The following is a 12,623-nucleotide window of genomic DNA, read 5'->3' on the forward strand; positions in this document are numbered from 1 at the left end:
AAAAGAAATTTCTAACCTCTTGGTTCTACCTCCATCAGAACAAGGGGGAAGGTCTGACTTATCATGAGGATACAGGTTAAATGCAATGAAACACATTCTGTCTGTTCCCTGTATCTAAGGAGGCTGTGAGAGCTCCTCCCCAAATGCTCAATTTGAAACATTCTGGGAAAGTTCCCATGGAAATTAAAATGGGCTAAGTTAACTGACTTCAACCTTGTTACTTCACTTCCTTCCTGGGAGTGCGCCATGACTATTTTTCTAAGTCATTAAAAGAATGTTCTTCAAAATTAACTAACAAGCAGAATAGAGACAGATTCATAGATAGAGAACAGGCTGACAGCTGTCAGGTCAGAGGCAGGGTTGGGAGGCTGTGGGGATGCTGGTGGAGGGATTGAGCAAAAAAAAAAAAGAGAGAGAAAACTCATGGACACACAACAGTGTGGTGACTGCTGGGGGAGGGGTAATAAATGGTGATGGTGACAGAAGGAGGCTTGACCTGGGGAGGTAAACAGACAACACAATATACAGGTGATGTGTTGTGAAACTGAGCACCTGAAACCTGTATTATTTTGTTAACCAGTATCACCTCAATAAATTCAATGAAAAGAATGAAAAAAAAAAAAGAATGTTTTTCAACATGCTAATGGAGTATAGCAGAGACTGAGATTAAAAAGACTCAGCGGACCTAACAACCAATATAACATATGACTCTGTCTCTACCCTGATTGACACAAACCAACCTGGAAAAGGCTTTTCTGAGTTGTCAAGGAAGTTTCATTATGCACTGGGTACTGGAAGCTACCAAGGAGTTGTTGTTAATTTAGCTGGGTCTGATAATAGCATTGTGATTATATAAGCTTCTTCCATAATTTTTAGAGATGTTTCCTGAAGTAAATAAGGGTGAAATGGCATGAAGTCTGAGATTTTTACTTTGACAAAATAATAATAATAATAATAATGACAACAAGAGGGGCTTGATGAAGAAAGTATGGCAAAATCTTGATAATCGTTGAATCTGAGTGATGATGTATGAGGGACCTGTTCTCTCTGCTGCTGCATATGTTTGACAGTCAGGATAAAGCATATTGATCAGGAATATGGAAGAATTTTTCTATCCTAATGAAAAGAGACATATGATAAGTAAAGTACTTTGAAAAATAAAGGTCCAGAAATGGCCAAATACACACCTAGGTACCTGGTTCAGTTCTCCTGACACTGGGGCCAGGAAAAGGAAGTGAGATAAAAGGGAAGAGCACAGGGTGACTGTGGAACAGAGAGACGGAAGAAAGAACCACAGCGACAGTGCCAGCATCGTCTCAGGCAGGTTTTAGAGGACGAGCTGCCAGCTCTAGTTCTGCTGTGTGCGCTTCAACCTCCTTTAGAAGTGCACTTCTCAGCCAGTGCTCTCAGCCACGGCTGGAAAAATGAAATAAAATGAGCCTGGTACCCCTGTTCACCTCTGCGCTCGGCATTTACAGCTTCACTCACTGATTGGCTCTCAGTCTTTAGGAGGAATTGGTTTAATTGGATAGTGTGCGTGTGGTGAGCGCCTGCTTTATCAGGGTGGTTATAGGGTACATCCTGGTCCTTTACCCACTGGGTTATACCTTGATTATAAGACCAAGAGCCAAACTTCTATTTGGTATTCCAGGTGTGCTTAATATACATCCATCTTCAGAACAGCTCGTATTCCTCAATAATTAGGAAATAAAGGGGTTTGTTTTTTCAAAGAAAATGACCACATAGTAAATCATCATACTTTCCCTAAGTATCTTTACTCGAGGCTCATCAAAACATGAAAAGGCAAATAAAAATCTTTAGAGACAGGAATAAACCCTGAATGAATTAACTGGTCAGAGTAAACAAATACTACATTTTCTAGCATCCTCTTCACCCTCAACCCAGAGTGTATTTCTAAAAATACACTAGTTCTTGCTTTTAATCATGCTTGCTGGTGAGTTTTCCATTTAGTTTTCTCACCTAATATTGAAATATCAATGTTTTCCTGTTTTAATTCTTCACAAACACCCTTTCTGGATGGAGAATATCCCATCAAAAAGGGACAGCAAATTTTACTTAAATTTTCCCCAACTACTGGACACCAACCACGGTGTTGCCACTGGTTTAATATTAGGAATAACACTCTAATGAACATCTTTATATACAATACTTTCTTATATACTTATGTGTGTTTCCATAGGATTGTTCCTCAGAGCATAATCAAAAAACTAAAATAAGAATGGCACCTTATTTTAGTGATGTACCTTAACACAAGAGAGAAAAGAGTAATCTGGCAAGGGTCCCAGTGAGAGGTGAGCTTGCACTAGGTGAGCCCCATGTCCTGACTCCACAATCTGGCTCAGACTGTGTGCTGGAAGGAATGGAGGCCTGGCTGGCTGCTTCCTGGCTGCACTTGGTGTTTGCCTTGATCTAACGCAAGGCACTTCCTTGTTTCTCGCTCCAGTTGCTGAGCTTACAGTGTAACAAGTGAACCTGCACTCCTCACTGTTCTGTTTAGAATGGCATCCCTCCTTTGCTCCCACAGCTTGTACTTCTAAGGCAGTACTCCCTCCCTTTCCCTCGCAGGGTAGTTAGTTATGGCATATCTACTGCTGAAATTTTTTTAATTGACTTCAGAGAGGAAGGGAGGAAAGAGAGATAGAAACATAGAAATACCAATGATGAGAGAGAATCATTGATAGGCTGCCTCCTGCACGCCCCGCACTGGGATCGAGCCTGCAACCCAGCATGTGCCCTTGACCGGAATTGAATCTGGGACCCTTCAGTCTGCAAGTCGATGCTCTATCCACTGAGCCAAACTGGGTAGGGCTGCAGAATATGTTTTCTTTAATGCAGCCTTGTTCTCCTACGTAGACTAAGCCTGGCCAAACATGCAGGGCCCACCACTGAGTGCAGGGTTTAAGGAAAAGAGCACAGGGCTTATTTTTTATTGAATTTATTGGGGTGACACTGGTTAACAAAATTATACTGGTTTCAGGCGCACCATTCTACAAGGCATCACCTGTACTGTATTGTGTGTTTGCCACCCCGAGTCAAGTCTTCTTCCGTCACCATTTATCTCCCCTATACCCTCCTCCCCCCTCCCCCCCACCACCAGCAATCAGCATACTGTGGTCCATGTTCATGAGATTTTTCTCTTTTTTTTTCTTTTTTCTCTATCCCTCTACCTCCTCTCACCCAGCACCGCACCCCCCACTCGACAGCAACTGTCAGCCTGCTCGCAATCTATGAGTCTGTGTCTATTTTGCATGTTAATTCATTGTGTTCATTAGATTCCACATATGAGTGAGATCATGTGATATTTGCCTCTCTCTCTGACTGGCTTATTTCACTTAGCGTAATGCTCCCCACGTCATTCATGCTGTGGCAAAGAGTGAGTGCCCATCAGTAGATGAGTGGATAAAAAAATTGCGGTACATTTGCACAATGGAACACTACTGGGTGCTGAAAAAGAAGGGAATCTTATCCTCTGCTGCTGAGGGTTTTTGTTGTGTGTTTTTATGTTGTTGTTTGTTTTTTAATATATTTTTATTGATTTCAGAGAGGAAGGAAGAGGGAGAGAGCAACAGAAACATCAATGGTGAGAGAGAATCATTGACCGGCTGCCTCCTGCACACCCCACACTGGGGAAAGAGCCCACAACCCAGACAGGTGCCCTGGCAGGGAATCGAACTGTGACCTCCTGGCTCATAGGTCAATGCTCAACCACTGACCAACACTGATGGGGCTGCTGCTAAGTTTTTAACTCATCTTTTAATCCATACAGTGCCTGGGACTGTGCCCTGCAGAGAGTAAACACTGCCAGGACATTAGCTGATTTTAATCAAATTGTTAACACCACTGTACTCTTGAGGAAGTAGGTCCCCTTTGTATTATCCTCCACCCCACCCACTGCTTGAAAACACCCCTCTATTAAGCTTCTTGTACAAGTTTAATGAATGTACTGTCTGCATTCTCTCCCAGATAATTAATGAAAATGTTAAATAAGACTGCACTGAACATAGATTCCCTCCCTCCTCTAGACTCAATCCATTGCCTCTTATCATTGCACGTTCAGTCCTTCAGGCAATTTTCAATCAATCTGACGCATTCAAGTCAATCTGAATTCTTTGTCTGAACTAGATTTCATGAGATCTGGTATCAATTGTTCCATTAACTTCTGGGTGTGTTTAGAAATAATAATACATTCAGTGCATTCTTTTTGTTCATTAGTTTTCAGATTTTCAAAAGAATCAATTCAGTTGGTCTAACATAAACAATGCTATAAATCCATGCTGTTGAGGCTCATGGCTCTAATATCTCCTAGATGTTCATAGATTTAACCTCCCAAATGTTCTATTGGTTAATAATGTGGTTTTCCTGATTCCCTTATTTATTCAACAACAGTCTATGAATGCTTACTATGGGCAGGTACTATGGAACAGGTTTAAAATGAATTCTGTTTAGAATTAAGGGCTCTTGTTCTGTGAAATATATAGGACAATGCTCTCTTAAACTATTAATTTTCATTATACATCAGCAACAATGGGTTATAGATGGGGCAGAAAGAAGAGAGAAAGTCAAGTTTGGAGTCTTAGTGGGAACTATGATAGTTTCCTGAGGTAAGGATTCTGAAAAGGTGGCTAAAATATGACATTAGAATGAATCTGTGTTCGGATTACCTGTGACATCGCTGCCAACAATGCTCAGGACAATTTACAACTGGATATTCATCCTTTACTCCAGTGTCTGTCTGTCTGTCTGATTATTCTTCGTGATTTCCAAAGGACAGCTTCCATAAAATGATGAATTCATTACTACTTCCATTAACACTGGTTAACACATCATCCAAGATCTTGCCTATTTATTTGTTTTCTCCTTCTTCTTTTAATGAAACAGGTCTTCATTACTGTTTAATTATCCTTATTTGTCTTCTTAAAAGCCAGTTTTAAAAAGCAGTTCAGAAGCTCAGCCACTTTGCCATCAATAGCTCAGTCATTTGAGCATAAACATTAAGCTTATCTCCCTATTCATTTAATGCGAGGTCTCCTTTATCTCTGGTATGCCTTCCTTTCTCTTCTTTATTATGTTTGTATTATTAGCCTTTGCACCACTGATCGCCATAAATACTTCTTGGTTGTAACTCTGGAACCTCTCTGGTGATTCATGTTCTCTTGTGAGAGTCCTACAGACAGACTCCATTTACTCTCAGGTTTCGCATGTGTGTGTGTGTGTGTCTGTGTGTGTGTGTGTGTGTCTGTGTGTGTGTGTGTGTGTTTCTATTTTTGCACCATTGTCATCATCACTTGCATATTGCTTCTGGTTTTTTCCAATGATGTCTGGTCTTTGTGGTGAAGGCACTGACCCTGAGTGAAGCACCTGCCCCAATTTTACAGGCTGGGAAGCGCTGCAGATCCCCAGGACCCAGCCAACGGCCCGAGACCGCTCAGATACACCTGCTCCTGCCCCCATGGGACAGATGCCATCTTCTCAGTAAAACCAAACCCTGCTCTGCACAGTACAGCACGGAGGCTGCTCCCACTGGGGACAAGGGAGCTGTTTCCTATTTTGATTTCCCACCTCAAAATAGCACACTTGGCCATTTCCAGCAATGGTTCTCCCCCTCAGTACTGGCATGGCAACTAGGACAATTAATTGTCTCTCTTGTTTATCAATGATGCCTCAAAGACCACAAACCAACAGAAACACTAACTTACTTTCTTTTCTGGGTAATATCCATGCTTATATTTGGATTTAGATATAAATCTTTCTGTTTTTACTCCTTTCTTGTTTGTATGGTATCTGAATTTGTGACAGTTAATTATTGGGCTTGATTAATTACCAGCTAGTTTTCACTCTGTATGAGAGTACAGAAATGCATTTTATGAAATAGAAATTTTTTAAGAAAAAGATTTGCTCTAAAGAGTTTAACGACGGAGAAGTCACAAATTAAAGAAAAAAGGGCATATTACTATATTAGCAAGTTTGCAATGTTTGCAAATATTACATCTATCACTTCAATTATATGCTTCTTTTTTAAAGACTAGAATAAGACACCCATAATAATTACATGGATGCCATTTTTACATCAGCCTAGCAAATGTGTGCGTTTTTCTTTCTTTTCACTGAAATAAGTGAAGGTGTCAATTTATTATGTTCTTTAAAATTCATCCCAAAGAAATCAATCTAATTTTTTTTATCCCAAACCTGTATTTTTAATTAAAGTTATTGTGGATACTTTAAAGAGGATTCTTAGCTGGGTGTGACAAATAAGATGATGGGAACAAAATAAGGAGGATATATCTCCTCCTCTGTCTGAGTGACAGCTACTCACATATTCATACTTTCTCATTCGGGAGTGGATATAGCATTTCTATGAGTGGGAAAAAATGAATAAAATAAAGTATAGCCCTGGCCGGTGTGGCTCAGTTGCTTGAGCATCATTCTATGTGCCAAGAGGTCCCCAGTTTGATTCCTAGTCAGGGCACATGCCCGGGGTTGCAGGCTCCATCCCCAATAGGGGGTGTACAGGAGGCAGCTGATTGATGTTTCTCTCTCACTGATGTTTCTCTCTCTCCCTCTCCCTGTCTCTGTCTCTAAAATTAATAAAAACATTTTTTTAAAATAAAGTGATATATATATATATCATCACCACATCTTTCTCTCTGCCCAGCCCAGTATCTGCATCCACATGGCCCCTGACTTATTTCCCATACAATTCATTTCTTCTCCTTCAGGCACTTATCCTGCCCACAGTTCATTCCATCTCTCCCTTCCCATTTTGAGGGTAATTGCATTTTTCATCTTGCAATGCCACATCAGTAACTTTGTGGCAGCTTCGTGGGAAACAAAGGATTAAATTATTTTAAAATTATGACCGTTTATTGATAAACCACTACGCAGAGGCACTGAACAATGAGCACCAGCTTTGGCAAGGGGCCTCCCCTACACTGTCCAAACACATCCCAGGGAAGCCAGTCTCTGTGGGGGAGACAAAGGCCGCAGGAAGACAAGGCCAGCTTTCCTGACTGTTAGCCAAAAGGAGGGCCTGGCTGGGAGCAGCTTTATCCCCAGGCATATCACCCTCGCCCCATCCATTTCCTTCTACCCTTTCTTTTTCTCCTCATGACTTTTCCCTTCTCTCACATTGTTCTTCAGTATTTCCTAAAAACCACAGGTTCCTGTACCTCACCTGGGCTTCATTCCCTTCAACTCTGAGGCTTTCCCCTCCACTCTCTGCCCCTTTGGGCTTCCCATCCTAGTCTCCCAGCTGCTGAGGGACAAATGTGTGCTTCCGACCAGGGCCCTCCAGGTGCTCAAGGAGGAGGGAGTCCTGGGGCCACCCCCACTCCCGCCACTGGGCAAGCCTCAAAACCCAGGAGACAGTGTCAACCCCAGGGATGAAGATCGTCATCATTATCACCTCTAGGCACTGCAGCGTCAGGCAGAGATTGTGGCTCCCGTGTTTGATAATGAGAAACTCAGAAATGACATTGGTTGGTGAGAGCCTCAGCCCGTAATACCGGCTGACAAACTCAAGCTCCAGTTATCACATGGGCAGCGACAGCGGAGATTCAAATCTACCAGAAGACGGCTGTAGAATCCAGTGGGACTGTCCCTCACCTTTCCTTCCCTAGGGCCACCAGCTAGGACCACTCTCACCCGTCTATTGTATGTGAAAATGTCCAAATGGGGGCGTTTAAGACAAACTGAAGCATAAATAGGTTACCCATGAAGAAAATGTCTCCAGTATCCGCCCAATGCTTTCCCATCCCATGATTTAAATATTTATTCCTTAAATACAACCAGAGTGTGTCCATATGAACTAATCAGAACACTGGACCTTCAGGTCTCCTCCGAAGGTCAGGGCTGAGATTCTGTGTATATATTATTATTACAGAAAGAATAAATATTTTAAAATGAACTATGTAATTATTTCTCTTATACATGACCTCAGAGAACAGAGTTCCCACTGCTTCCAACTCTAAGGAAGTGTGTGACCTCTGCGAGGGGACTGTGAGGTTATTAGGGGATAGACAACAAACCCCTGAGCCCGCCACAGTTCTTTCACTGAAACTTTCCTATATTAAATTTTGATTCAAGTAAGTAATCCACTGGCAAAGGCTTCGCAATATTGGTTATGCAAAGACTTTCAATGAATGACATTTGTTGAAATGGAATTTAACTTAAATTTTATAATAAGCCTGTAGTAACGGCTTGGAAACTTCCACTCATAAATTTGAAAGTTTCATAGGGTTAGTCACTGTCCTTTGAAAATGACAAGATTAGTTCAGTCAGAAACTTCCTGCTACCACCTTGACTTGCCAAGACGCACCTGAGAAACTTCTGCCTTCACAAGGATGTCCCTGCTCTCCCGACAGCAGTGTGCTCTCCCCACCCTGTGCACGACGCTCAGATTCTCCCGGGGTTCCATTTCCATCCTGGCTCTATCCCTCACATCAAGCTTTCCCGGAAGGAACTCATTTTGCAGATCCCACCCTGGCTGACCAGCCAAGTGCCTGCCATAGCAAGGATTATATAAATAAAAATGTCCACGGAAAATCTTGAAATGTAGGTCCTAACTTGCCGGGGTCCAACCCCAGCAGGTCCAGGGGTCCCCAAAGGTGTGGATGGAGTCGGCGAAGAAGGAAGGACACGGAGACAGTGTTCAGTTGATCAGCAGCCTAGCCAGGATCTCCAGCCAGGATCTCCAGCCAAGTTCTGGTCTGGATCTCCAGAGAGGTTCTGCTTTGGATCTCCAGGTTCTCCAGCCAGGTTCTGTAGCCATGTTCCCTCGCTAGGTTCTTCAGCCAGGTTCTGTCCAGGTTCTCCAGCCAGGGTCAGTCACCAGGTTCTAGTCAGGTTCTCTTGCCAATTTCTGTAGTCAGGTTCAGTCCAGGATCTTTTGCCATGTTCTCTCCAGCGAAGTTCTTCTGTCTGTGTAGGTTCTGTCTTCTTACATCTGTATTTATACCAGTTGATTCCAATCCTATCAATCTCTATTTCAAAGGTTAGGGCGATTCTTATCTCCATTCCAGGGAGTAAAGATTATGTAGCTTAAGCATGATTGTTCGTAGTTAAAGTGATTAATTACCCACCTGGCACTTAGTTAAGAGGTTTTATTCCCTTCCTAACTTCAGGGGAAAATCCCTACCTGGGGAAACAACCTTTCTCAGAGACCTTGGTTAAAACACATAGTGCCAAGAAGGTGAGCAAACATATTAAGAACAGTATGCCATATATGCCAGGTCCTTTGAAACAGCAAGGATGGACCGGCTCCCGGCAACAGCAAGGATGGACCGGCTCCCGGCACTAACTCTAGCACAGCCTCAGATGTACCTCTCTCCTTCACCAGGCAGGTGTCCCCAGCACTCTAGTTATACCCATATTGACTGAGATGGGCAGTCCTGGAATCGCAGAATTGAACATGGTTCTAGATGTAACTTCCTTCAGCCCACTCATTAGAAAAGACAAGGCAAAGCTCAAAGGTTAAGTGTTCTTTTATCAGAGTTAGTGATAAAAATCAGGCCGAAGGGAAAGTGGCTGCTCTGGCCTATTTTTGCAGCCGATGGCCTGGTCTTGGGATCTGTTGAAACTCTTAACACTGAAGGCAGAGTGGTTTTCATCTGAATGAAAATTTCAGACTTAGAATTATCTTCTTTTCAAGGAGACTGAGATTGTTCATTATAGTTAAACCATGTATTTAAAATCATCTCACTTTTCTTTTCAGTTCCTCACCAAGTCTAAGGAGGCTTGAAATCCTTTGACTATATTACCTCTTAGTTATCTGAGAATATTTCTATTGCACATTACATAAAAATAAGAGTACTAGACTCACACCCACACCGCTGGCACAAGTAGGTAAACGGGTACAACCTTACTGAAAGGCATTTAGCAGTATGTTATAAAAGACTTTTAACATGTGAAACCTCTTCAACTTGTCAATGTCACTTCTAAAAATGTATTCTTAGGAAAACTTACTAGAGATCTAGGAAAAGGATCAACTTTTGTTCTTCCTTCCTTGCACTTTGGACAAATTCCAAATTTTCTTCCAATGAATTTATGTCCTTTCTGCTGCTATAAAAACCGCTCACTGTTTGTAAAGAATGAGGGAATGGAACTGCCTGCTTACCCTCCAAGGCCCCTTTCTGCTCTCATGCACTGGTTGATTTTTTTTTCTGGTCAAAAAGTTACAGAAGAAAGTGTGTTTCCTAGAAAAGGCCATCAGCTTGCCAACAGGTGTTCAGAGCACCAGTTGGTGTTTGAAGAAGGAGGATCCAGCTGTACCTCTTCTTCCCAGATGGATTTCACATCATCAGTAGCCCTAAAAACACCTACTGAACACATCACATCCTATGAGCAGCACGGCACCAAGAGATATGCAGAAACAATCCTCAAGAGAACCGTCTTCATCTCTCTGCCCCACAGCAACGGCATAGCCATCCTGTGCCCTTGAAAAGAGGACTGTGAATGAAAGGCAGTAATTAATTTCCAAGCACAAAATGTAGGCATTTAGAAAAGGGAGAAGGTTGTGCAGAACTGGACCAACTGATGTGCCATAATTTGATTGCGATTTGGCTTGGACAGAAATGGAGCAGGTTACCAAAATTTCAAACCCTTAACAGTTGGTTGAAGTTTTGTTGTCCAATGTCCCTATATCTACAAATTCAACTATTCAGTAACTGAGCACATTTTTGTTTTGCTTTGGATTTAGAGGATTTGAAACAAGAGCTACCCTGATGTGGAGGGCGTCATAAAGAGGGCATTACTATTATTTGATTGTATTTTAACTCCCTGTTTGTTTGATTCCAGTATACTAATTCCAGTTAACGATATATAACCAAATCAAATAATTCATGGTGAGGTTCTATTTGGGTAGAGGTTGGCAGAATCATGTTCACAAACTCACTGGAAAGTAATTACCAGACACAGGCCAAATATGTGATTAGTTGTCCAATACTATGAGTCCAGGAAGTTCTAAGGTTAAACTCTCAAAGATGGCCCATGTCCATGTCCCAAATTAGTGAAATCAACACAATCCTTTTCAGATTTGAATCTGAACACAGAACCCAGATTCCCTCCTTGTTTAATACAATAGTGTTATTACTGAAATCATCGCTTAATAAAACAGAGCTTTTAAGAGACAAACCATGTCTTTATCTCCAGAAAATATATGAAAATCTTTCCAGGAAAATGGTAATAAAGTTTCACTCTAAGTGGCTCCATCTCAGGTTGAGGGGTAAAGCTATAGTTTAATTCCTTCCAGAACATGCTGGTGCTTTCCGTTAGAGTTTTGCCCTGCTGTATTTCTCATTGGGGAGCTCATAGAACAAACAGCTTAGCTGAGAATGGATTGGGGTGAACTCAAAGCAGAAACAGAGCATATCTACCAAAGTCAAAGGATTGTATCGGAAAGTAAGGATCAGGACATATTCCTTTTCTAAATGGCTTATCACTGTACTACAGCCTTATTCTGTCAACAGTGTTTCTGCTGTTAACTGAACTTACATACCCTGCCGGTCAAGGTTTTCATGAAATAAGAAGTGCATGTGTTTTTCTAATGCATTTGAGGCCCATTCTCACAGTTTGTGCTGCTATGAGGCCCGGGGATAAGCCACCCATGGCCCACGTCACAGCACGCTCAGTGGCTTTCCTGGATTCCTTTTTGGCAGGTGGATGCAGGAGTCGGGAGAGGAAGACAGAGACAGACCTCTGGCACCCAACGTGCAGGAACATATGTATTTACCAGCTCCATCTGCATCGCCAGGGAATATACCACACGGAGGATGAAAGGGCGACAATGATTGAAAACCTGCCCCTCTTGCAACTGCCAGGCCACTGCTGGGCCACACAATGACCCTTTCCAGTCGGGTGCTGAGCTGGATCAGCACCTTCACCTCCACCTCTTTGATGGCTCCTGCCAACTGCATGGTCCCAGCACAGCCCCCCAGCGTCTCCCTGAGCACAAGGAATGGAGAGGATGAGAAGGAACACAGGCCACGTGTCCCCACATTCCTGTGCCCTGCAAGTGAAAGGTCCTTTCTTCCCATTTCTTTCCATCTAATAGTCACCCAAGGATAATTTACTTACAAGTTGTTAGGTTACCAAAATAATCATGCTTTCTTTCATGTCTCTTCCCGGCAGTTGGTCCTCTAGAGCTAATCTCTAGAATCCAACTCCTGGTGTGCCTTGTAGAAAACATCTTCAAGGGAAAGAGAGAATGGGAAGGGATTGGTCAAAAGCTACAAAGTTTCAATTTGCAAGATGAATACGTTCTGGAGATATACTGTATAACACAGAGCCGATAATGAACAATAGTGAACTATATACTTGGATAAATTTGCCAAGAGAGCAAATCTTATGGTAAGAGTTGGGGAGGTCGGGTTATGGTGGGATAAGGACATAGATGTAATACCTTAATCAATAAAGAAATTTAAAAAAATTTCATGGTAAGTGCTTTACCACAAAAGGAAAAAAAATGTATATTTTTAATATGTTTTTATTGATTTTAGAGAGAAGGAGGGAGGGAAGGAGAAAGAGAGAGAAACATCGATGGCTGCCTCCCGCACACATCCCAACCAGGGACGAACCTGCAACCTGGGCATGTGACCTGAGCAGGAATC

The 12,623-nt window shown here is 42.3% G+C and overlaps 1 protein-coding gene across 2 annotated transcripts in view; it reads right to left on the reverse strand.

The window, feature by feature from the left end:
* MAML3 (mastermind like transcriptional coactivator 3) overlaps nucleotides 1–12,623 on the reverse strand; it is a 387,866-nt gene that overhangs the window by 269,381 nt on the left and 105,862 nt on the right. The window lies entirely within an intron of this gene.

Source organism: Myotis myotis, unplaced genomic scaffold, assembly GCF_014108235.1.
Source record: "Myotis myotis isolate mMyoMyo1 unplaced genomic scaffold, mMyoMyo1.p scaffold_m19_p_6, whole genome shotgun sequence".
NCBI classification, from domain to species: Eukaryota; Metazoa; Chordata; class Mammalia; order Chiroptera; family Vespertilionidae; genus Myotis; species Myotis myotis.